Source organism: Syngnathoides biaculeatus, chromosome 10 (genome assembly GCF_019802595.1).
Source record: "Syngnathoides biaculeatus isolate LvHL_M chromosome 10, ASM1980259v1, whole genome shotgun sequence".
NCBI classification, from domain to species: domain Eukaryota; kingdom Metazoa; phylum Chordata; class Actinopteri; order Syngnathiformes; family Syngnathidae; genus Syngnathoides; species Syngnathoides biaculeatus.
The window spans coordinates 23239040-23266139 of NC_084649.1; the positions used below are offsets into that span (position 1 = coordinate 23239040).

Sequence of the window (27100 nt, forward strand, 5' to 3'; positions counted from 1 at the left end):
TAATGGGTAGGTTGTTCGGTAGACAGAGGTGGAAAATTGATAAATAGGTGGAAGGTGGATGGATGAAGAGATGGAGAGGTGGATGTTTTGTTTGTATAAAAGGATGGTTGCATACACTATAACCGTGCATAGGTGGATGATAAATGGACCCAAGGAAAAATATTAATGGATTCTATTAATTTGACTGTGGCCGGGTGGAAGCGATGGAAAAACTGAGTGACGAGTCGGTGGTTCACGGACGCTCCGGTTATGGTCGATGGGTGGAGAATCGATCGGAGGAAAAGACGCATGGATGGATTGACTTTGTTGATTAGCGGATGCTGAGCTGACATCAAAAGCCGACAAAGCGCTCCATCCAAATCATCTTAATGTCATTTCTGTGTCACGGATATCGAAGGAATCCAATTAAAACATGAAGTCACTCTTTTATCAGCAGCACAGAATTTGAGTCATTGCTGATGGGTGCACTTCCAAGAAGATCACAAGTCAAGTTGCCATGGCGACCGCCTCATCCATCCACCCGTCCAGCGGAGAGCTTTCATGACAGCCTATCCCCGGGTCCGAAGCCCCCAAAAGCGCGGAGCGGCTCCGCCGAAATATCAAATTTGAACGGCAAATTTATGCAGGGAAATCTGAGTCAAGTGCTGGGGAGTCTCGACCCGATCGCGGCACCGCTTTCGCTTTCCGTCTGTAATTGAAACATGAACATTCGCGGCAGAAAGATCCTAATATCAAACATAATTAATTAGGCGAGGAAAAAAAAAAAATAAGCCTCACTCCCACAAATCCAACCCATTGGACTCCGATGAAGGAAAGAAGTGAGGGTGGGAGTTGTGGGGGGGGGGGGGGGTTTAGAGAGCATGTTTAGCGATCCAGCTTGTTTGGTTAGAAATCATTAAATTACAGTAATGACTAATTTCTCATTCCCGCATGCGAGCCACCCGAGACCACCGCCGATTTAATAAAGAGCCGGCGATGAATTACAAACAGGCGGTGGCAAAAAGGCTCCGTGATGATACAGAGTAATTCAAAAGTGCATTAATAAAACAATACTGAAACATTGCTAAATCATTTCAGATAGAGGTTATTTGCATAATTCATTGAGATTAATCAGAGTGGGGAGAAATTGCCGAGGAGATGGCGACCCATCCCCTGGAAGAAACCTTTTCTCTCTGCAAACATCAAGGCAAAATCTACCCTTGGATCTGACAATTAACCTCTGTGCACTTGACAGGCGGAGAAAACACAATCCTCCCGTCATTTACCTTTATGCGGGATAATATTCCATTAATGATGAAAGGCGCCTTTATAGCAAAGTTCCTCTGGGTTTTGTTGCCGTGCCGTAAAAGACCTTGAATGTAAACGCGGCTGGCGTGTTTGGAGACACCGCTTGAGAGGATTGTGCTGATTGTCATGCCGCGCCGCGCCGTTTGACGCCGGCGATTTGCTTCTCCGAGGCAAATGAGGGAACGCACTCGAGGTTGGAGTTTTTCCCAAGCAAGTCCGGGTAAGTCTGGAATTGCCTCGCTTTCACGTCGACTGGCGATCCAACGATCGTCAAACTTTAACGGACTTTTTGTCCGTCCCCCCCACCCCAGAGTATCTGGAGTGTCCGTCACTCACTTATAGGCCTGTAGTGAGTTGGGATCTGGACAAGACAAAAAAAACAAGAGGCATATGACGACTTGTAGACCAGATTGGATAAGAAAGAAGGAGAAAAGGATCTCTACAGGTTGGCCAGACAGCGATTGAGATGGGAAGGATGTGCAGCAAGCAAAGGTGATTAAGGATAGTGATGGAAATATGATTCCAGTAATGTGATGAAAAAGTACTTTGGGAAGTTAATGAAAGAAGAAAATGGGAGAGAAGGAAGAGTAGAAGAGGCAAACGTGATTCAACAGGAAGTGGCAATAATTGGTAAGGGGGAAGTGAGAAAGGCACTGAACAGGATGAAAAAAGGAAAGACAGTTGGTCCTGATGACATACCAGTGGAGGTATGGAAGCAATTTGGAGAAGTGGATGTGGAGTTTTTGAGCAATTTATTCAAAAGAATACTAGCGGGAGAGAAGATCACAGAAGAATGGAGGAAAAGTGTGCTGGTCCCGGTTTTTAAGAACAAACGGGATGTTCAGAATTGTGGAAACTAGTAAGTTTCCTTCGGCTTGTCAGCGTGACACCTCAGATAAACGCACATATTTGTTTGGCACAGTTTTTACGCCGGATGCCCTTCCTGACGCAACCCCTCTTGTGGAGTAGAGCCCCCAGTGAGATACGAAGTGAAGACCCCCGGTTTACCAAACCAACGCTATGGGGCCTCTTTTCAGAATTGTGGAAACTAAGGAGGAATAAAGATGATGAGCCACACAGTGGGAAAGAATAGTGGAGGCTAGACTCAGGTCAGAAGTAAGTATCTGCGAGGAACAGTATGGTTTCATGACTAGAAAGACGGTGGCACTGAAGAGACAACAGGAAGCAGAACTTGAGGTAGCACAAATGAAGATGTTGAGGTTCTCGCAGGTTGGATACGATTAGAAATGAGCTCATTAGAGGGACAGCCAAAGTTGGATGTTTTGGAGACAAGGTTCGAGAGAGCAGACTTCGATGGTTTGGACATGTCCAGAGGTGAGAGAGTGAGGGTATCGGTAGAAGGGTGCTGAGGATGGAGCTGCCAGGCAAACGGGCGAGAGGAAGACCAAAGAAAAGGTTGATGGATATTGTGAGGGAGGACATGAGGACAGTGGGTGTCAGAGAGGAAGATGCACGAAGATGGGCTTTGATGGAAAAAGATGACACGCTGTGGTGACCCCTAATCGGGAAAAGCCGAAAGGAAAAGAAGAAGAAGTGAGTTGGGATCTTAACAGCTGATGGTGCTTTAAAAATATGATGTGAAAGTGCTTTCTTCTGAAGTGCTGGCCACCCATCAAGTGTGAATTAAACAGCCAAGCAAATCATTAGTTATCGATGTGAAAATATTTCTGTAAGTAAGACTTTCAGAATTTTCTACATAATAATCGAGCTAATTTACATCACATTGCTCCCAAACACACTCACGAACAAACACACAAATGCACTGAGTTACAGCAACCCTGCTCATGACCGGGCAGTGAGCCTGTGTGAAGATCTGCCATTTTCAAGCCACAGAAGTACTATTGCAGTTGTGTCAAAGTCTTTTTTGTCGTGGGCCACATTGTAGTTACGATTTCCCTCAGAGGGGCGTGATGGTGAAACCATAGAAATCCTGAATCACCTCATCATATCTACACAATATATTTATGAACTACTTTTGGAATCAGAAATCAAGTGTAATGGGTTTTTCAACCAGTATTCATGTTTGGCAACAAATATATCCCAACATTATCATTTATGACATATGCCAATTTGAGACATATTTTCGAAAGAATCACGGATTCTGACACTGACGATTTGCCTTCGCGGGCCACATAAAAGGATGTGGCGGGCCGGATGTGGCCCGCGGGCTTTGACTTTGACACCTGTGTATTACTGCGTCAAAGAGCAAACACCATTAAAAAAAATTTGCTGAATTGTGACATCACAACTCCAGGGTGGGATACTTGTTTTTGGAAATGCGTTTTCTACACGCGCCCCACGCAAAACCGAAAAGTGCCATTCGGCGACGTCCTGACGAAGTGCTGCCTCCATGAGTGCCACTCAATTTTGCTTCCCGACAGAGGGGTGTGCAGCTTCAGCAAGTCGTTGCAGGAATCACTGTCCTTTATCAGAGAAAAAGCTTTACCGATTTTGCACGTTGTATGTGACCCAACGTGGCGCAGGTAGCAAACCATTACACGTTCTTGTACCACTTGAAGTCTTTTGACTCAGTTGTTTTGAATAATATCTGGTAGTTTTGTTGACACTGATCTATTAAATGAACTTTACAAAAAGAAAAAACCCTTCAAGGGTTTACGCAGTGCTTACCTCACTGTCATTATTCAACTACTCCTGACAAATAGTATTACTCCACCCCGCCAAAAAAAATAAATGTTCAGCGACTGCATTTCAATCACCGGCACGCAGTCAACTGGTGTTGTGTTGCTCCTGATAATGAAATTCTTTGGGTTCTAATACTGTGTGCAGGTCATTAGTTTATAGCTGGTGTCACTGCGGCTTTTACACGCGGACGCCTCTCAAGCTGTTGATTAAAAATCCTCCTGCTCCTCCTGCCTGAAATGAATTTCCCCGGCAGACCAAATAGAGCAGAATGGGGAAATAAAATGACTAAAACTCTTCATGTAGGTTTTACCGGATGGGGATTACTTTTTTTTTTTTTTTTTTTGACATCGTGTCAGCTGTTAAGTTTTCACACTAATGTTGTTGTTTGCGCGCAGCTATTTACAATCAACTCGCATTCACATTTTGCTTGTGACACTGAATGCTTTTGTGTATGTTTTTACAAAAATTCAACATCCATCCATCCATTTTCTTTGCCGCTTATCCTCACGAGGGTCGCGGGAGTGCTGGAGACCATCCCAGCCCTCCTCTGGCAGGAGGCGGGGTACACCCCTGAACTGGTTGCCAGCAAATCGCAGGGCACATCGAGACAAACAGCCGCACTCACAATCACACCTAGGGGCAATTTAGAGTGTCCGATTAATGTTGCATGTTATTGGGATGCGGGAGGAAACCGGAGTACCCGGAGAAATCCCACGCAGGCACGGGGAGAACGCGCAAACTCCACAGAGGCGAGACCGGGATCGAACACGGGACCTCAGAACTGTGAGGCCAACGCTTTCTAGCCGAGTCACCGTGCCGTCCAAACAAGACAACAAATTGACAGAGAGAGAGAGAGAGGTGTATATAGATAGATAGATAGATAGATAGATAGATAGATAGATAGATAGATAGATAGATATAGATAGATAGATAGATAGATAGATGGATAGATGGATAGATGGATAGATGATAGATGGATAGATGGATAGATGGATAGATGGATAGATGGATAGATAGATGATAGATAGATAGATAGATAGATAGATGGATAGATGGATGGATGGATGATGGATGGATGGATGGATGGATGGATGGATGGATGGATGGATGGATGGATGGATGGATTGATGGATGGATGGATGGATAGATAGATAGATAGATAGATAGATAGATAGATAGATAGATAGATAGATAGATATAGATAGATAGATACTTTTATTAATCTCTATGATTTTGCATTTTTCTAGCGTTCTGGAACCACAAATATTTTAATTCTTATTTTAAAAAAATGTATCTTCTGCTAATTGTGAAGAATATCAAACATGCCGGAGATGCAGCAAATATTTCATCTCTTCTGTTGTTGGAAGTAAATGAGCAGAACATGGATCATCATATGAACCACTTCAAACGAGATTTCGTACTTGTAAAAAAAAAAAAAAAAATATATATATATATATATATATATATATATATATACTTATTATATATATTTGAATTTTCTTCCGTGGCATAACACAAACCACAACAACAAGGAGGACCCTCGTCGGAAACGAAGGATCTCGGACTTCACCTAAGTACGCAGACGGAAGCGCCAGCTCTCCCTTCCACTCATACCATCTGCTGCATTTATCTTGACAGAATCAATTAGTTTGGAAAAACTGTCAGATACACCAAACTAATTAGATTTTTTTTCCCCGTGTCATAATGAAAGCTGACAGACTAATGGAAAAAAAAAAAAAAAAAAGAAAAAAAACGCCTAATCTCCAAAACACCCAAGATGAGCTGCAAAAGCCCGGGCGAGAAAACTGTTGCACTTTAGGTGCTATATTCTCTCGTTTTATGTGCTATCTGTCCTAAAAAATTGGATGTTCTAATTCATTTGTTGTCAGAGTCGGGATGTTATTTCTAACAGCTCGAAGTGTTACGCCTCACCAAACAGTTTCTTTTCAAGTGAGTTGTGCCGCTCGCTCCGTATCCCGAGGCGTAATGGGATTATCCCGCTCAAGGCGAAAAGCACGGGTGCTCGGAAATTCTCCTATCAAAGTCTTCCTGGTGTACCTGATGCCTTCAAATTTGCCGTGTTTTTCCACGCCCGAGAGGCGATTAGTGCGTGAATGATGACGCCAGGATGCCAGCTGCTTCGGCCAAGTCACTCACACATCCGCGCTAGTCACATTTCCTCAGACGCCGCTGACTACTTAACAGTAACATGCTGTACTTTCACCAGCATTTGCAACGCGTCTTCTGCAAAGTGGGCGACTGATAGTCATGCTGAAAGGATTTAAAAAAAAAAAAAAAAAAAAAAAAAAAAAACTTTAGACTTCTGATAGGCCAGAATGTGCTAGAGAGCTGAGAAAACGGATGATCCGCAATGCAAAAGGAGTGTGATTTATGACACTTCCGTAAAATCATATCATAGAGTATGACGCCCTGATGTCAAAAGGCCAAAGAACGGAAAGTTTGGTAACCCCGCAGAGCCAAAAGAAACGGGACGGCTCGTCCAAAAAAAGAATTGTGGTGAATGATTTATGCCTCGGGTTGCGAAAGCTCAAAGAAAATCGCGCGGTAAAGAGCAACCTTCATAAAACCACAATGAAGATATTTTATAAGATATCTGGAATTTATGACGACCTAACCGTTACGGAATGATGAACCCTCATATATGTTTGGCACGGTTTTACGGCGGATGCCCTCCCTGACGCAACCCTCTGCATTCATCCGGGCTTGGGACCGGCCGACAAGTAGCACAAAATTGTGCCGCAGATAGTCAAAAATAAGAAGCAATCAAATAAACAATGTTAGCACATAAGGTACACAAATCACATACTACCTGTGTGAAAATATAAAGGATATGGCGATTTAAAGGATATGTGGATGGAAGGGATTCAAACCACACTAGTACTAGAAGGTTGAGTTCGCGTTTGATGTTTGGTCTTTGTTGTATACTCTACGTAGTTAATGTTGTTACCACGTTAGGCTAACTTGGGCCGAGCACCTTTGACGCGAACGATGCGGCTCCAATTTGGGTACTAAGATAAGACTTGTTAAATTTCCTATAAGTCCTCACACGGCCCTCGTGGTACAAGTTATGAAGTTACTCATGTTCGATGTTTCTTCAACATCCACGAATTGATCACAAACGCGTCTCGTTGTTAGCAAGCTAAGCTAAGGAATACTAGGCCGATAATCAAGTTTAAGTTGACGTTTTCACTCGCCCAACTTCTTATGAGTACTCACTATCCTCGTTGCATACGATGCATAAGTTTTGCAGGACGTGTAGATACTCGGTTTGATGTTTCCTTTCTCAGTAAATATCAGAAAACAGACACGTTTTCTTGTTAGCGGTCTAAGCTAGGCTAACTTCGACGCGAACGATGCGGCTCCAATTAGGGTACTAAGATTGCGGAGATGGAGATTTTAGTCCACTGTAGTCCCATGTCGAGTATTCACGACATTCGGTCCAAATTCAGCAGGCTTTATTGAACTACAATCGGGCTGGTCAGAGCCTTCTGTTGAAGCTGCTGCCAGTTTGAAGACCGGAAGCAACTTCAACAGACAAAAGAGCGAGAGGAAGACCAAAGAAAAGGTTGATGGATGTTGTGAGGGAGGACATGAGGACAGACGGTGTTAAGAGAGGAAGATGCACGAAATAGGCTTAGATGGAAAAAGATGGCACGCTGTGGCGACCCCTTATGGGACGAGCCGAAAGGAAAAGAAGAAGATCTGGATTTTATGACCAAAGTCAAGGGATCAAATCATCCAGTGATCAAATAACACCTCATCGCAACGCCGCTTATGTCCAAAAGGAATACAGTGATCGATTTACGACGGATGACAACAAAACATCCCGGGTTGGAATTATTTATGACCCCTAATAAAACCAGAAAGAAATATACAGTTCATATAACTGCACCTCTGATATGAAAAGATATCACAGCAGAACACTTTCAGTAGATAACTGTAAAATCAATTCCAGGTTATTGGAATTTGTAACCATTTTTAGGCCACAGAATCAAAATCCATCGAGTTCTACAAGTTCACAAAAGATAATATGTCGAAAGATCCGAGGGCTGCTGCAGCGCTGCAGTTTTCTATAGGTGCACCGATCCGTGACGCCGACAAGACATGATCCCGATCCAGCGCGTCACCTTCTCAACCTTTGTCACGCTATTATCAGCGCACGCCGGCTTCAGGCAGTTTATTTGAAAAGAAGCAAGACTTGCACCCGGGAGATCTGAGAGGGCAAAATTGTGGAGTCGGGGGTCCATTGGCAAAAGGAGGAGAAAAATTGTACCTGCTAAATTGTTTCATAGAAGCAACGGTGGCGATAACTTGGTGTGTGTCTCACACATGTCGCACACATGAAATGGGACAGCCTACTGTCCATACAATGAAATGACATTGTGACGAATTTATTCATCTTCATAGAACGATCTCTGCCCCATTGGAACTTCAAGTGCCACTGTCATGGAATGCATGATTTTTAGTATGTCATTAATGAAAAAACGGCAGCCGGTATGGACCCATCTGTTTTTTTTTCCCCCACCACAAAACTTGATTTTGACATATATTGCTTTTTTGTAAATCCCGCCATGAAAATCCTCTCGAGGGATTTGCTTTCGACAAGAATCAGGAAGTGACATTGGAGGTAGTAGCGCGCTCAAGCGGACTCGTTTGTTTTTATTAGTTTTACCTGCGGGAAGGTAGCTCGTCGTTCCTTCTTGTTAGCCAAAATGCCGGCTCCTTACATCGCTGGATATTGCTCAAACACTCGGGAGGACGGATTCACTTTTCATACTTTTCCAAAAGATCCGTTTCGTCGTGAAAAATGGATTGGACGGGGTGCAAAGGACGAGAGCTTCGCGGGTTCCAAATGACAGGTAGGTGTGTATACAGCTACTAAAACAAAGAATGGTTGGAGGGGAATCCGTAAGTCAGGGGTGCTAAATGTGTCGATGTACACATCGGAAGTCTTCCGTGCAGGAGCCGCTGATGGACGGCCTCCCCTGGCCTTGTGGATCGCCACCGGCCTTGTCGACAAGGCCGAGCAAGTGGATCGGACGGGGAGGCGGTTTGGCCGTGATCCGCATATCATCTAAATATGGTTCAAAACAGTGTAATGTTGCTCCAGTAAAATCACTCGGTTGTGAGATGTTCTCTTCTTTGAAAAGAGCTTCTGTGTCTCGGACAGTAGGGGCCACACCTTGTTTTCAATGGCGAATGTCCGGGGTGACATCACGGACAGGAGACGTAGCCAATACGGCGACCAATTGGATGTCGAATGACACCTCCCCAAATTTGCGCATTGGTGACGCGCTCTGCGCTCACATTTATTTTTTCGTATAGACATTGAAGTGAATAACGTTTAGTTTTCATTTCAATATCTATTTTAGAATGTTTATAGGGATGACACCTGACCTTTCAGTTGAGTGGGTACCGAGTTGCTTGACGAGGCAGCTACCGTGTTTTACCTTTTACACGCTGACGTCATTATTAAATACAACAAATAAAATGCATTGTAAAAAATTCAATATTTTCACATTTTACAAATATTAGAGTGCTATTTCATACTGTAAGATTTTCCTTTGCCTGTATTGACGATTGTTATTCGTAAGCTACGAAAAATGCGCAGTAAGAATTTATTAGAACTATTGAACGCATTCAACATTTAGGATTGTTGATCCCGACGGTCTGGGGTTAAAAGTCATTCCTAACAGACCCGTACCGCATCTACATGATGCGAACAGAACAAATGGCAGATTTGGATTGCATTAGACCGGATTGGGGGTGATTGATTTATGACCTGCAGTTGTCCAACACTACGTCCATCTGATTAAAAAAAAAAAAAAAAAATCTCCGTCTGAAACATTGTTTGCTTTTTTTGTGTTCCTGAGGCAACGCTATGAGGCAGACATTTTTTAACTTGACTAGGCTGAGTTCTTCGATTTTTTTTTTTAACGCATTTATTATTTTGCCTGGCCCAATTTACAACACCGAAGTGCACCGTCAGAGGCTCAGGGACGGTTTTTTTTTGAGCGGCCCTCTGTGATTAATACTAATGACTTATCAAAGTGGATCGCTTGAGCCGCTCGCTCTCCGGTACGAGCCGACGAGTGATTAAAGATGTGTAAGACTCACCAGGTACGAGAGGCAACCTCCTCCAGCAGATGTTCCTCACTAATGATCCGTCGTCGCTCGCACGTCCCCAAATCCCCCCCAACCTTCCTCCGCCGTCTTTCGGTGAGATGCCGGTCGTTGCTTTTTTCGCATCCTTGTCTCGGGCTTCACTTGGGGCGCGTCTTGCCATCTGCGGAGGGAAGCGGAAAGGGATGAAGCAGACACCAGGCGACAACCGGCCTCCTTGCACTCGATCGACCCTCGACCACGCTGACGTAATCCGCAGGGAGCCAAAAAGGAATGTGGTGATATGATGTTTGTCAAAATATTGTGCAATTATAAATACTACATTTATTTATACTATGATAAGAACAGTCAAATGTAAAGCAAAAAGCAAAAATTGAAGAAAAAAAGCCCATGCCCAAAAGTAATAATCTTGTCTAGACTTTTCTGCAGGAGTCACCCGCACCCCCCGGGACCATAATGCACTCGTTCCCAGAGACAACTTCAGGCGCTCCTCAGAATGGAAGCGAGGTGAAAACTATTGTCCTGACGGAACGCGGAGTGACTTTTGCCACCCAAGGCCTGGGTTTCTGATTAAAACATCTTGACTGATAGAAAATGTGGACTCAAAGACGGTGTAAAAGGAAAACACCTGAGATCCAAAGAAAATATTACAGTCGCTAAAACTATTACTTCCAATAATACAGTACTATTCGAATGTTAAGCTTAACTAATCCTTGAGCACTGATTTGAGTGGATTTGTTTTTTTGCTTGAGTAAAAAAATGCAGTAATACAAACATCAACGTGTGCACAGTACAGAGCGTATTATACACGAGAGGATATTATAGACGAGAATCATGTATGTATGGAACAACCCCGGAAGTTTCAACCTACTGATTGATTTTGCTGTCTGAGACAATAATTTCTGAGAAAAAAAAATTGCACATTATAGTACGTGTATTTCCTGCCTTTTTGCTTATTAAGATCTCCCGTTCATAACAATAACGCGGCGCTCCTGTTTGTTCCGCGCGGGGCGGCCCGGGCGTTATCCCGAAAAGGCCTCTGCCGCACTCCCCATTAGTTTGGCTGATTCAGAGTTGTTAGCCATTTTAATTTCCCATTAGGCACACAAAAGCTGTCCGCTCTCAGGTAACTCATTAATCTGCCCTGATGTACGTACGGTGGCAAGAAGCGCGGTTCCCCTTGCCAAGGTTTTTGCTTGCGCATTTAATGCATGCGAGGAATAACAGAGAGACGCGCGGAACAGATGGTTACATTAGGGAACTATGATACTGACACGTACTGCAGCATGTTTGCGTGTGAATATATTACACACACGTATGTGTTTTATTGCTTTGTTGAAGTGTGGCTAGATGCCTCGATTTCATGCCGCCGTGTGCTTAACATGACAATCTCTACTTGCCTCCAGTACGGCACAAATATTTTCCAACCAGAAAATTCCAAGTACAAATTGGAGTGCCAGGTTAGTCTACTCTTAAGTTAGCTATATATTGCTGCATCAAAATCATCTTTAATCGCAGAGTATGTTAAAAACAACAACAAAAACAAGGAATAATCAAATTTGGGGCGAGGAGGGGATATAATTGGGGACAAAAACAGCATACAGTACCTTGTGCACATGAAATCTTTACCAAACACCATCCATTCTCTACAGCTATTTTAGTTTCTGAAGTATTTTTTTTTTTAATTATACCTATCCATCCATTTTTTTTTTTTTAATTGTGCTTATTAGGGTTGTATGTGAGCTGGAGGCTATCCGAGCTGACTGGGTAAGTAGACACTCTGGAGTCGCAGGGATCATGGAGACAAACAACAGCTCACAATCACACCTAGGGGGAGTTAACGGTCTCCAATTAATGCATGTTTTTTTGCATGTGGGAGGAAACCGGAGTGCCCGGAGAAATCCCACACAGGCACAGGGAGAACGTGCAAACTCCACACAGGCAGGGCTGGGATTAATTCCTGGGTTTAAGAACTGTCATGAGGCCAACAGTTCAGAGCTGCGCCACTCTGCCGTCATATATATAGCCATCCATCCATCTATTTTCTTAGTCGCTTATCCTCACAAGGAGTGCTTGAGTGTATCCCAATTGTCAACAGGTAGGAGGCGGGGTTGACCCTGAACTGGTTCCCAGCCAATCGCAGGGCACATAGAGACAAACAGTCGCACTCCCAATTACACATATGGGCAATTTAGAGTGTCCAATTAATGTTGCATGTTTTTAGGATGTGGGGGCGAAACCGTAGTCTCATAAATATGCTGACAAAACACGGTCACCCACCTCTCCGAGAGGAAGACAGTCCAATAGGGGAGAGGTGGGGCTGCAGAAAATATTTATGGAGGGAACCACAGAACAGGAAATATTATCGAGGAGGAGCACCAAGCTAATAAGGCATTTTCTTTTCTTTGATTTTGATTAACAGATTTTGTTAATTTTACAGACATTTCATTCAATATACAGAATATATATATTCGTATCTCACTGGGGCCTCTACTCCCCAAGAGGGGTTGCGTCAGGAAGGGCATCCGGCGTAAAAACTGTGACAAACGGAACGTGAGCGTTCATCTGAGATGTCACGCTGTGGCGACCCCTAACGGGACAAGCCGAAAGAACCTCCCTCCCTCATTCAATGTACAGAATGACCCGGTTACAGAAGTATAAGCGGAGTGGATATGGGAGTGCACTGACGTTTTTAGGACAACGAGAACTTTGGACTTTGCCTCCATCACCAATCACGCTGGCGGAGAGATGAAGGCCTTGCGAAGCCAAAATTTAATAATCCTGATATTGGCAGCCCAGTAGGAGAAACCCAAGGTTAAGAAGAGGCATCGCACCTACTTATAATGGTCTGGGCAAATATTTACACAGCCTTCTTATTTTGAAATGAATTTTAAAACCAGGCCATCCAGTTTACGGTAAAGCGGCTGAGGAAGGAAGAGGAATGCGCCGCGCAGTGACAGACACAGTAGGTCAGGACTTGGGTATATATTCATTTTTACTGGTTTCCGGATTATTTCCTTTCATTTATTTATTTATCTTTACCACAAAAAAGTAACAAAAAAAATCAAATACAATGTAGAACTTTATTACGACAACTATATGATGTTGTGATAAGCTGCCGACATCGCTGTGGTGATTTTTGTCGCATTGATGCATCCGCTTGCAAATGTCATTTATAGCAATTTCCAATTCGTATGATTACGGTATAAAGCTTTAGTAATGTCAGCAACATTACGCCTTGAATTAACACAGAATCTTTTGATCGAAGTCATTTCCCGAGCCGCCCAATCCTGCCGTCAAGCGTCAAAAGCACATTTGCGGATTGATTCCTTGACTCTCTAAGCGAACGCAGTTAAAGTGTAAACACGGCGCTCCATTATGCGCCCGGAGTGCTTCATTCCCGTGCGATGAGGTTGACTTTGGGTGAGCGCCCACGTGTCAATCTTTTGACCAAGCACATGCGCGATCATGGGATGGATTTATAGGACGCGGGGTGACACAATTCTGAGTTTTTCACACCCTGGGCGGCGCAATTCGAACTTTCTTAAGCCATGTGTTCTGTTTTCCCTTGGTGAATGCTATTATTATTATTATTATTATTATTATTATTATTATTATTATCAGTAGTAGTAGTAAGGGTGCGCAATTATGCCTTCGAAGCTCTTTGCTATCATATCAAAATGACACAGTGAAACAATGGAAAATAAAGATGGAAGCTAATGCATACAGCTGGCAGAAGAAATTACTTCTACGGCTACAGCACATAGTTGTTGTAGCTAGCAAGCTATGCCTACAATCCGAAAAACGCATCTTTGCTTGATGCCGCAATTTACAGAGACCAACGCTCCCTCTAATTTTTGTCGCGTCTGAGCAAGCATGCTAAGCCCGTGAGCGCCCCCTTTGACCACAGTGAGCAACATCGGGCGTATGCACTGTGGTCAGATCGGTGTTATCCATTGAAGTGCCTCATTAAAAGATTCAGATTACAGGATTCACATTACCATCAGAAAATTTCAAGAACAATTTAATTTGTGTTTTTGCAAACTTCCAATGAAAATATCAACAAACAAACAAAAAAAAAATACATTGCTAACCAAAACAAGCCAAATATGAACTGTAAATTTGAAATGTCGCTTCCAACTTTGTTTCATTTATTTAGTTTTTAACCCACAATGATATCCCCGTCTGTTTTTCTTGGTGTAAAACTGAATTATTGCTTGTGGAATATCTTTAGCAATGCATGGTGAAAGCTGAATGATGCTACCAAACAGTTTTAAGGTTTATGTTATGAGGTCTCCTATTTTTAAAATACAAAATTAGCTTTTTGTGCACTGTATTGTCTGTGCTTTCATCCTCTATCAGGCTGCGCCAAGGTGGAATTTTAACATTGTACACCATCTCATCCTGTACTTTCTACTTTGGCTTCAGACCAGACCTTTTTTTACTCAAAAAAGAGAAAATCTCGTCCAGTTTCACCACTTTTTCTTCATTATTATTATTATTATTATTATTGTTATTGTTATTCACATACTCCAACATTCATTAAAGAAACCACTTCTTTTTCTTTTTACTTTTGCCATTATTATCAAGAGTAAACATAAGCAGCATGTCTAACTCGTCTTCGTTCTACGTAGCCCAGACTGTGATTCTAACTGAAGCACTGGTGATGGGTGGTGTTTGAAATTATGAGTGTACCCCTTTAAGAGCCGGAGGTGGGCGGTGTCAGGTAAACAAGGAAGTAGAGTCTGCGGCATGGTGTGGCCGAGCAGCAGTTTGTTAGGGACCTCGTGCTGCTGTGTTTAAAAAAAAATAAATAAAAAAAATATATAAAACAGTCGGGCTGTGGTTTACTGCGCTGGATCGGTTTTCATGTGTGCCGAGTGTGCGCTACAAGTGCGCAATTGCATAGGTGCGCAGCCTAGAGGGAACATTGACAGAGAGTCCCAAGTATTTGTGTTTTTGTGTTATCCAGGTTAAATTAGTGTCAACAAATGTAAATATTTAACCTGTTCAAAATTTGGACCACCACACTGCGTTATCCATGGTTAAAGATCTGGTGAAACGGGAGTAGACACATGCAAATCATTTAATTACAAAACATGGGGAATTCAGTCTTCAAATAACCTGACATTGATATTCTTGGACTGGGGAAGTAAATAACCACACAGCAAGGCCCAGACTTGCACAAGTGACTGCTAAACGCTGTTTTCTGTGTTTTCTCATCAAAGTTAAACAACTTTCACCCCCGCGAAGCCGGCAAGTAACTTCGAAATGAAGCGGCAGATCGGAGCAATCATCCCGGGCTGGCTCCTCCTACCGGCGCTGCGCTCAAAATGAACTGCTGTCTTACACTCGCACACATCTGTATTTGGCCACGACACTGACAAATGGGACAATCTGGGATGGGCAGAAAAAGTACTTCAAGTCCTCTCGCCGGTTTGGATACGGCGATCCATCAGGCGCGCCCGTTGACCCCGCTGCCTCCGCCTTGTCTCCAACAGCTCAAATCCCAATTCCGCCCACAAATCTCGCCTGACTTCATTCTTGCGTCTTCCTTGGTCAGACTGGCGGATCATGAGCGTACGAGTCCGCCATCCTGGCAGAGGAGGATCCTGAAAATGCGCCGACTCGCAAGCGGCACGTTGGCAAAAGCTCTGTCTGTCACTTGGAAATAGAATTAAACCAGTTTACATCGTGTCCATCGGGCAGCTGGCGCTTCTTTAGCGCTGCAAATTGATCTCACGTTACTTAGCATGCTAATGATCAATATTTATAACTCCTATCGCATCCCCCCTGGCTACTTTGAGGCTGCGGCTAACAGAAGCTGTTGCTGGCACATGTTCCATTTAAAGACTTTTTTTTCCTACACAAGACTTTTAATTGGTTTGATATCAAAACAACAGCACAACATGTATTTCCTGCGTTTTTTGGTCCTCCATCCCCAGTTACCACATGGACTGTTCAAGTACCCCTAGCATTGTTTATCATTTATTAATTTATTGGCCATAACAATGCAGAATAAGCACCTATATTGCTTCTATTGTTGTTTTGCCCCCCCCCCCCACGTCCTTGAATAATGTTAATCATATTTATTATTCTAGGTATTGGTACCCGTTTTCCATGTCATTATGCTCCGTGCATAATCCCAACCTCATTTTTCAAGTATATTGAACAAAGACAGTGTTAATTACTTCGCTTGATAACATGACTTTTGCAATCCTTGTGAGGATAAGCGGAAAACGGATGGAATAACACGACTTCTTTCTGACAATAGCTTCATAAACACTTGAAGGAACGTACTGTAAAGGGAGTTTAATTGCTACAATTTAGCAGAGACAAAGGTACGTAATTCTGAATTGTTTTCTTTAACGAGTTATCAGTCTTTAGAGAACAAAAAGCCGACTTTGTTAATTCCGACGCTGCCTGTTTACATTTGGCTGCTCATTAATCTGAGGTGTCTTGCGGAGTATCTATTGTGAAACCCACAAAATGAAACAAGGAGGGGGGAGGAAAAAAAAAAAGAAAGCATCTGCACTTTTTGCCGTCCTAAAAAAAAATGATCAGCGATGTTTCACGGTAGGAAAGTGCCCCAAAGGCAGAGATGGAGAGATGGTGAGATGGACGTCTGCAGCATACTGAGCTCCTCTCTCAAGCCCGCGGGCCTCCTCCTCGCCTCCGCCGAGTGAATTTAGAAGAGCTGCTGGCTGCGCGTGAGCCGCAAGCTGCACCCGGACCTGTGACCTTCAAATTTGACCATGAATACCAATCATGTACGAGCGCTTAAGCGTTTAATGTAGCGTATTACGCCTAATTGAGCTATACTGTGGGACGAAGAAGACTGAGTGCGCTGCGTTTGTTTAAGTTTCATACCATCAGCAATCATTTGGACATATTTCCTCATTACTCAATTAAAGTCACGCAATGTGTATTTACCATGGAGAGAGCTACTGGAGTACGAATACTTTGTGACTGAACGTCATTAGATTTTTCATCAGTACTTGAGCATTTATTTTTTTCTGCTGACTTTCCACATTTACTGCCCATTTTTGAAAACTGATACTGTATCTGTACTTCCTACTTCTTATTTTGTCAAACTACACTCTGGTTTAAGGCAGGGGTGCCCAGACTTTTTTCCCCCAAGATCTACTTTTGAAGCAGCCGGCCTCTCGCGAGCTACCGAAGGAGGTTTGGTGCTCCCAAACCGTTTTAAGGTTAAGGTTATGTTGCCTCCAATATTCAAAAGACAGAATTAGCTTTTTGTGCTTTCATCCCGGATCAGGCTGAGCCAAGGTGAAATTTTAAAATGACACACCATCTCATCCTGCACTTTCTACTTTCGCTTCAGACCAGACCTTTTTTACTCAAAAAGAGAAAATCTCGTCCAGTTTAACTACTTTTTCTTAGATTTATTCACATACTCTAAAATCTTAAAACAACAGCATTTTTTTTAACTTTCTCCATTAATATCAAACGTAAACATAAACAGCATGTCTACCTCGTCTTTGCTCTACGTTGCCCTGACTGTGTGCGGTGGTGGACGCTGTCATTATAAAACACATTGATGGGCTGCGTAAGTACTGTAACATTTGTACTTATGAGTGTTCGTCTTTAAGTGCGGGCGGGGAGGGGGTGGGAGGTCATTTGTAAGGTAAACTAGGAAAAAGAGAGTGTGGCGGAGCAGCGGTGGTCATTAGAGAAAGTTCCGTGTGCTGCCTAAAAGAAACCAGTGGCTTCTTCTTTTCATTTTTTACAATACGCATGTGAATCGTGCCAGTCAACCCTCACTCAATGAATCACATTGGAAAATGCCACAAACTGAATATGTTATACTTTCAATTTACATTGGATTATTTTATAACGCAGAATATCTGCGAAGAGATTGCATCAGATAGCTTAAGGTAAGGGTGTGAGTACTTTTATGACAGGCGGCTAACCGAACTACTTTCGGGAGATGAGTGAGAGTGTGCTGCGTTTGATTAAGCGTCACACAGTTAGAAGTCATCTAGAATTTATTTCTCATCTCTCAATTGGAGCAATCAATTACGTATTTTGAGAAAACATCTCAATTTGGCGACGATGTACGCTCTAATCGAACGGCAGAAAATTAATTCATGCACGCTAAGTCAACGGGAATTGAACGCCGGGGTTGCGTTTTGTCATTAACGCGGAGCAATTGGCAATTTATATGCTCAGTGTCGAGCATTTAGAACATCATATGCGCGCATGCATGCATATTCATGAGCGCGGCCACTCAATTCACAGAACGGAAAGTGCCAACAAAGGTGAACAGGAAGCAGAGCCCTCTCACCGTTCATCCTTGTGCCTGCGTAAAATGCTTTGGGAGCAACGGATCGACCAGAGTTCCCATTGTTTTGCCAACATTGTGAAGCAACTAACAAAAAAAAATGCTACATTAGCTAATAATAACAGCTCTACTTGTGCTTTTCAGAATTTTAACTTGTGGGTTTAAGGCTGGCACGAGAGACAAAACATCCATTCATCCATTTTCTTAGCCGCTTATCACCACGAGGGTCACGGGAGTGCTGGCGCCTAACCCAGGTCTCAACAGGCAGGAGGCGGGGTACACCCTGAACCGGTCGCCAGCCGATCGCAGGGCACATCGAGACAAACAGTCGCACTCACAATCACACCTAGGGGCAATTTAGAGTGTCCAATTAATGTTGCATGTTTTTGGAATGTGGGAGGAAACCAGAGTAACCCACACAGGCACGGGGAAAACATGCAAACTCCAGACAGGCGGGGCCGGGATGGAACCCGGGACCTCAGAACTGCGAGGCCAACGCTTTCCAGCTGAGCCACCGTGCTGCCTGAGACAAAATATTCACCGAGAATGATTCTTGTATCTGACAACGACAAACCATTTTTCTCAAACGAGGCCATGGATGGGGGACATCTTGCCTTGTCAAATATGTTTTTGTCTGTGTTAATGTTCGGGGAGTCACTGATGGTGTAGCGGTCCAGACGCCTGACCTGGTGCGGGCAGCGTCGGATCGATATCCGCCCTGTGACTGAGTGGCGACCAGGTCAGGGTGTAGTCAGCCTTTCACCCGAAGCTAGCCGAGATAGGCGCCGGCTCTCCCGTGACCCTTCTGGGGATAAGCGGCTTTGGATCATGGATGGATGGATGTGTTAATGTTCCCTGGTTCACGTTCCTACGAGATCCTTATCAAGATACAGATACCTGTTTCCCAATGTAGGGAGTAAAAGTAAAAAGTCAAAACAAACACTCGTGAACTACAGGCACCTGGAAAATCTAGTCGAGAATATGACTTCCCCCCAGCTTCAAGTACCACAATAAAATGTGCTGCTCACTGGAAGTGCGTGTGTGCGGATTCTGGCATGCCACCAAGTGAGCTCCGGTAAGTGTTTCTCCTCTCCCACCTGCGGCGCCGGCAGCTCCTCCCTTCTCCTCCCCTCCCGAAGTCTTGTCAATAACACCTCCGACGGCCCCCGTCCCGCCCCGAGCAGAGTGCCCCTGCAATCGCTTCGGCTATTTCTAGACTCCCCTTCGACGCCATTAATCCAGTCCACGAGCACACCGGATCCGTCTCCCCTCGGCCCCTGTTTGACAGAGGCTAAAAATGAAGATGAGATAGCGGGGTGTGGATTGATCCCTTCGATCCCTTTCTCCGCCCCTGCAATCATTCATTCATTAGTAATTGTTGATGTCGGTCATGCGGTTTCGGGTCTGATGCTGATACATGTCAGAACGGGAAGTTAGTTCAGTTGTGGTTAGGCTCGGAGTTATCGATAAGGGTTAGTTTTTTAAGTGGGTTGAGGGGCAGAGGTGAATAGTCGTCGTCAGTTGTTATTATTATTTCTATGTGATTGGCTGGATCCTTTTTATTGGTGAAATGGAGTTAAACGTTGCTTGTGGTTGTTAGATTGGTGGAAAAAGAGTCAGGTGAGTGCGCCCAAATCACGAGTCTCTTTGAGGAACCAAGTACATATAAAACAACGGATTAAAAAAAATAATAATTTAAATAAAAGCAGCAACCAGAACATAGCTCAATGTAACGGTATAAAAGTAGTGTTTCTTCTTGCCAAGAAACACTGAAGGAAAAGTTAAATGTACATTACAATAAAAATAATATCTCCAAAAAGTTAAGTACATGTAACAAAGAGAGAGAGTCTGTTGTGAGGTTGGGGTTAGCAGGATCAAGGTTAGTAAGATTAGCAAGGTTAGACGTAGGGGTTAGGGTTAGTGTAGGTCGGGGGGTATTATTAGTAGGCTTCCCCGGTAGGTTTACAATCAGAATCAAAATGAGCTTTAATGGCCAAGTGTGTAGAACACACAAGGAATTTTTCTCCAGCAGTCGGTGCTGCCCTTGTATGACACACAGTACAGAAAACAGGACGGTTTAGGGTTAGGGTTGGGAGGGTTTAGGGTGCAGATTTTTGTCAGGAGTCAGTATGATTTATGTTAGAGGTTAGGATTAGGTTTGGTGTGAGGATCTGGGCTTGTTGTTGTCGCGGTAAAGAGGGAGCGAAGTCGAAAGGCAACGCTCTCAATTTACCAGTCGATCTACGTTCCCACCCTCACCTATTGACATGAGCTGTGGGTCGTGTCCGAAAGAACAAGATCCCGGATACAAGTGGCCGAAATGAGTTTCCTCTGCAGGGTGTCCGGGGTCTCCCTTAGAGATAGGGAGAAAAGCTTGGTCATCTGAGAGGTGCTCAGTGTCGAGCCGCTACTCCTCCGCATTGCGAGGAGCCAGATGAGGAGGCTGGGGCATCCGATTCGGATGCATCCCAGACGCTTCCCTGGTGAGGTGTTCCAGGCATGTCCCACCGGAAAGAGACCCCGAGGATGACCCGGGACACACTGGAGAGACTATGTCTCTCGGCTGGCTTGGGAACCCCTCGGGATCCCTCCGGAAGAGCTGGAAGAAGTGGCTGGGGAAAGGGAAGTCTGGGTATCCCCCCTTAAGCTCATTCCCCTGTGATCTGACCGGGAAAACTGATAGATAATGGATGGATGATGGATCTGGGCTTAGTAGGGTTAGGATTAGAGTTAGTCAACGTAGTGTTGGGGTTTAGCATTCGGGGTTGGGGTTTGTGTGGGGTATGGATTGTGACTAGTTGGGTTACAAGGTAGGATTGGTAGGTTTAGGGGGTTAGGATCAATAGAGTTACGGCATTAAGGTTAGAAGTTAGAAAAAGCGGTGACTGCTCGGGGTAGTCAGTCTTGTATAAGGCATCATAAAGCGTGTAAAGTCAAAATATTTTGATGGAAAATAACTTTGGCACAAGTCATTGTGTAGAATGTCACTTGAGTAAAAGTCAAGTTATTTGCTGTACCTAAGTCCGATGAACATTAGGTAATTAGGCATTAGTAACATTTGGGTATGGGTTAAGGTAGATGATACAGTATAATATAGAAATATATTATGTAAGTAATGTTGACGGTTAGTAAGATGGATTAAGGTTAGTCCAGTTACACTAGGGTAGGTCGATAGGGTTTGGTCGGGTAAGGGAGTAGAGATATAGGATATAGATTCGAGTGAGGGTGTACCATTCTAATGCCGGTACATAACTATGTTACATATGAGATCTTTGTCACTGCTTCAAATGTCATCTGAGCAATATTTTATCACGGTTGAACCACCTTCGTCGGGGTTGCAGATGTGTCGAGCGCCGTACCCACGCAGGTGCTGACTTGAAGTTACGCGCTCGAGATAATAAATGGAAACTTCCCACACTTGTGGGGATCGAGACGCATACTGCATAAAGGATGAGATCGGGTCATTCCGGAGAGATTCTCGTTCGATGACACACAGTGCACCGTTATCGTTTGCTGTGTGACAGCTATTTGATTAAATGCAAAATTTAACCTATTTCTTGGCCTCATCGTTGGCTTCCTCCATCAGAGTATCAACAAAAGAACTGGAAAAACAGAAACTACATAGCTAGCGAGCATATATGCCACCACAAAGCCTCAGTCAAATTGCTGGCTGTCGACTTGGACTACAAAAAAAATAGATATACCGCATTTTCCACACTAATGAGGCACGCCTAAAAGCATTTAATTTTCCCAAAAGCCGACGGTACGCCTTATAATCTGGTGCGCCTTATATATAGAAAAAGTCTTAAAATGGGCCATCCATTGAAGGTGCGCCTTATAATGCGGTGCCCCTTATAGTGTGGAAAATACGGTATAAATACATTTGTATATAGGGCGGCACAGTGGAGAAACTGGTTAAAGCGTTGGCCTCACAGTTCTGAGGACCTGGGTTCAATCCCGACCCCACCTGTGTGGAGTTTGCATCTTCTCCCCGTGCCTGCGTGGGTTTTCTCCAGGCACTCCGGTTTCCTCCCACATCCCAAAAAACATTAATTGGACACTCTAAATTGCCCCTAGGTGTGATTGTGAGTACGAACGGTTGTTTCTATGTGCCCTGGAAGATTTTGGGGTACAGACTGTGAAAAACTGTTAACTGCTTGGCGGCACGGTGGCTCAGCCAGTAAAGCATTGGCGTCACAGTTCTGAGGACCCAGGTTCAATCACGGCCCCGCCTGTGTTGAATTATTGATATTTCACGTTCCAGAAAAATATTAAATACTTTTTATTCAAGAAATGTTGATCCATTGTAGGGCAGCACGGTGGATGAGCCGGTAAAGCGTTGGCTTCACTGTTCTGAGGTCCCGGGTTCAATCCCGGACCCGCCTGTGTGGAGTTTCCATGTTCTCCCTGTGCCCGCTTGGGTTTTCTCCTGATACTCCGGTTTCCTTCCATATCCCAAAATCATGCAACATTAATTGGACACTCTAAATTGCCCATAGGTGTGAATGCGAGTCCGGCTGTTCGTCTCAATGTGCCCTGCGATTAGCTGGCGACCAGTTCAGGGTCTATCCCGCCTCCTGCCTGTTGACAGCTGGGATAAGCAACCCTTGTGAGGATAAGCGGCAAAGAAAATGGATGGATGGATGTTTACTGTTCCATCTCCTCAATTCAGTCCTCAATAGTTCCCTGTCATTTTTCATCAATTCCCTTCAAACATGTACGATGTATTCAGCAAGAAATCTCTGGATTGACTTGACAAAATGTTAAACAGTGTAAAATTGAAGGAAAATATGATGTCGCATACGGCCTCCCCGTTTTGAAGCTCCTAAGTGACGGTCGCTTGGCTGCGTGTGCGCTGTCACCACGCGTCTGCTTCATTTACGTGACATTTTGCCGGCTCCGTTTGCTCGGAGGCGGCGCTCGCTCTGCGGAAGGGGCCCTTACTTGTTTGAGGTGACGCGACTCCCTTTATTGACTCGGTCTTCACCTTCACGGGTGCGGCGCTCGCATCTCGTCAGCAAATGTTCGCCCCGTTCAAGGAGAAACCTTCGCCTCGAGGGTCAAGTTTTGTGTTTGCGGTAACCTGGACGTCTGCTGAATTTGCCCGTTTGTGTCGTACGGTGATACCGCATCTGCGCTCCGTGCAGTCGCCGATGGAAACTTTTTGATGTGTTGTTTGTGTTTCGTCCTTCCCGTGTCCTCAAAGACACGGCGAGGCTTTAAAGTGAAGCTCACCTCCAGAGTGACATCAAGGTGGACGGAGGGTTCGTAAAAAAAAAAAAAAAAAAAAAAAAAAGAAGAAATCTATAACGGCATATAAAAACATCCTCCGGTAAAAGTAATAAATTGCTGTGTGCGATTTTGAAAGGGTGAACAACAAAAGCAAAAAGAAAACACCCAAGGCTGAACCAGTGCCGAAGCGAGAGAACCGTCAACAATTTCTAGGAAAAAAATGTCTCCTTGTTACTGTGGGGAAAAAAAAAAAAATCACATATTAAATCCTATAATATAAGGGATTATGTCGGATTATTGCGATATTGTCCCTCAAATAATCAATACGCTGGAAGAAAAGATACTAGATCCCCTCATGTAATCCGAGTAGAGAAATCCCATAGAAACTGCCATCTTAATTCATCCATCAGTTTTCTGAGTCGCTTATCCTCACAAGGGTCACGGGAGCGCTGAACCCAATCCCACCGATCATCGGCCAGGAAGTGGGGTACACCCTGAACTGGGTGCCAAGCAATTGCAGGGCACTGAGAGACAAGACAATTGGCAAATGTTTTTCGGATGTAGTAGGAAACCGGAGAAACCCCACGCAGGCATGGGGAAAACATGCAAACTCAACGTAGTCGGGGGCCGGGATTTGAACCTCACTCCTCAGAATTGTGAGCCCAACGCTCAAAGCAGTTGCTCCACCGGGCCCTCCTTAATGTAAAATAGAAAAATCAAACAGCCATGTTAATTCAAAATGGAGCAACTGTTAAAACATTTAGTACGATATTACAGCATTTGTATGATAATCAATATGATGGAAGAAAACTTGTTAGCAATGTCGGGGGTATCATCATACTATTATTGTGCAATAATCGAAAAAGAAAACGTATGATAAGGCATAATGCACCTTATGGAGGGGCAACCGAGAGAATCTCTCTTCCAAATAAATAGTTCTATAATGATTTTTAAAAAATGGCTACAATATTGTTTGTATTATCTTTTAGGGAGTGTGTACAAATTGTTATATTTGAGGGAAAAAATTTGAATCAGGATTTATCAATTATCATTAAAATGTGTGATCTTAGTTTCATTATGATGAATTCATTATCCAAAACCAACCAAAAAGACCGACCCAGCAACTTGGAATTTGGTGCCGGCGTAATTCAAGGTACCAGTTTTGCTGCTGCACTCCACCATCATTGAGCCTTAGTGGGGCCACCATATAGGTTCAGAACTGTCACCCGGTTAGCCTACTACCGCCTCCTACAGGACCGGAGTGGAATAGCGTGTCAGATCATCAGTCAGACAAACTAGCAATTGGATGGTTCGGACTAGGAAAAAGTCTGCACTCCAAAGAACTCTTGCTGCAAATCATTTCTGCCGTTTTGTGTCACCTTTGAGCTCGGGATCGGTGAGGGTTGCCGCCGTTTGTACGACCAGAGAGGTGGGCGGTGAGGAGGTTATGGGGGGGGGAGACCATCATGGCACCCCAGTGTGGCATGAAGGCTCAGGGTGAGGTGAGAAAAACAAGGACGTGCTATGATGGATTATATCAAGCGGGGCTGGCCCAGCTGCTTTGAGACGCACGATACGGGCAGAGATGTCAAGATGAAAGCGTTTTGCCGCTAATAAAAAAATAATAATAATAAATCCCTGAATAAAACAGAGAGGGCTTTAAATTTACATCGGCAACGCTCGTCTATTTATCTCGAGGACCGGCGCGGACGAGAAAGCGGCCGAGACGAAGGCGGCGCGAGTTCTGCGGTGCATCCGACACCGGAGGCTAAATCATGCTTAACATAAGTTGTCAGTGGACCTTTAAAAGTGTCATGGTGGCCAACATGCGCTGTGGGGATGCAGAGCGGGTAGGGAGCAACGTTTGTTTTCCTTCCGTGTTCCCTTCCGTCCGTCTTTTGGGATCTTTGATTCACTTAAAACTTTAAATACAAAAGGCCTTTTTCTTGTTTGTTTTTTTTTCAATTATATATATTTTTATTTTCATTTCATGCATTTTGGCTATCCACAAAAGTAGACAGTTGCTTTTACTTTTTTTACGTTTGTTACTATGATAACGCAAAAACGACCCGAACCATTTAAATTACACATTGTAAGATCAACATAAAGACATATTTCCAGGAAATTGTTTTTCCTTTTTGCTGTTTTAGTCACGATTGGAATCTCCCTCCGCCACAGAAAAAAATTGCCCCGTCCATGCATTCACCATTCAACCATTTTTAGAGGGTGGAACCGGCTTGGTGTGGAATGGGTGGAAGGGACAAACTAGTTGGTACTAAGCTCAAAACCACTAAACCCAGAAGACTCGAATAATTGCGCCGATAACTTTAGCTCCTTTTCCTCGCTCCCTTTACTATTTATATGCTAAGCGTGCCCCCCAAAGGTCCCCCCCCCACCTCACCCATGCGCCTTTATGAGTAATAAATTCTCCTTTATCTCAGCTCTGTTTGAACGCTGATATATATGATTTAATTGCGCCAATCGAGGGGGAACGTACATGTGAAGCGTCAACGAAATCTGATTAAAAAAAAAAGAGAGGGGCGGCGAAAACACGCTTACATGGGCTTTAATAGTCTCCCGCCCGGAGAAGATGAATACCCGAGGCCAAAGTCATAAGTCGACAAAGACAATGAACGAGCCCAATCGGTTTGTCTGTAGGTGTCAGAAAACCCGATTGATTTGGAACAACAGAATTCCAGTTCCTACCAGTTTTTGCCGGTTACAATTTTGAATCAGTCAGGATCTTTTTTTCCTCTTTCCTCTTCTTTTGTTTCATTTTTTTGTTGTTTGTTCGTTCATTGGGGTTAGGGTTAACCCTAACAGCAATATTTTTTGATTCCATTTCTAATCACTTAGCGGGGTGGCGAGCCAGGACGCAAGCTTTGCAGGACCAGAGGTCCACTGCCGGCTGATCCCGAAGAGGGGTGGAGGGGTGGCGGAATGTGACGCGAAGGGTCCCTGTCACCCGATCAATGTGTCCTGAAATCCACATCGGTGTCTATTTTTTTCCTGGTGCGTTTTGTCCGTAATACTTCAGCACCCAAAAGCAGAATTGTGGCTAATCGGTTTGTCTTTAGGTGTCAGAAAACCTATTGATTCGGAACAACAGAATTCCAGTTCTTACCAGTTTTTCCCAGTTACTATTTTGAATCAATCACTCAGGATTATTATATTTTCCTCTTCTTTTGTTTCTTTGTTCATTGAACAGCAATACGTTTTTATTCCATTCCTAACAACTTAGCGAGGTGGCAAACCGGGACGCAGCTTTGTGGACCGGAGGTCTACTGCCGGCTGATCCCGATGAGGGGTGGAGGGGTGGCGAAATGTGACGCGAAGGGTCCCTGTCACCCGATCGACTTTGAGGCCCCAAAGTGCAATCGAAGTGTCTTATCAATGTGTCCTGAAATTCACATCGGTGTCTATTTTTTTCCTGGTACATTTTGTCTGTACTACACCCAAAAGCAGAAT

The 27100-nt window shown here is 44.0% G+C and overlaps 1 long non-coding RNA gene across 1 annotated transcript in view; it reads right to left on the reverse strand.

Moving 5' to 3' along the window:
• The window catches only part of LOC133507647 (uncharacterized), a 149217-nt gene that overhangs the window by 14840 nt on the left and 107277 nt on the right, over positions 1–27100 (reverse strand). Inside the window, exon 3 of the long non-coding RNA XR_009796866.1 lies at positions 10090–10258. This is a non-coding gene — a long non-coding RNA (uncharacterized LOC133507647). The remainder of the gene's footprint in view (positions 1–10089; positions 10259–27100) is intronic.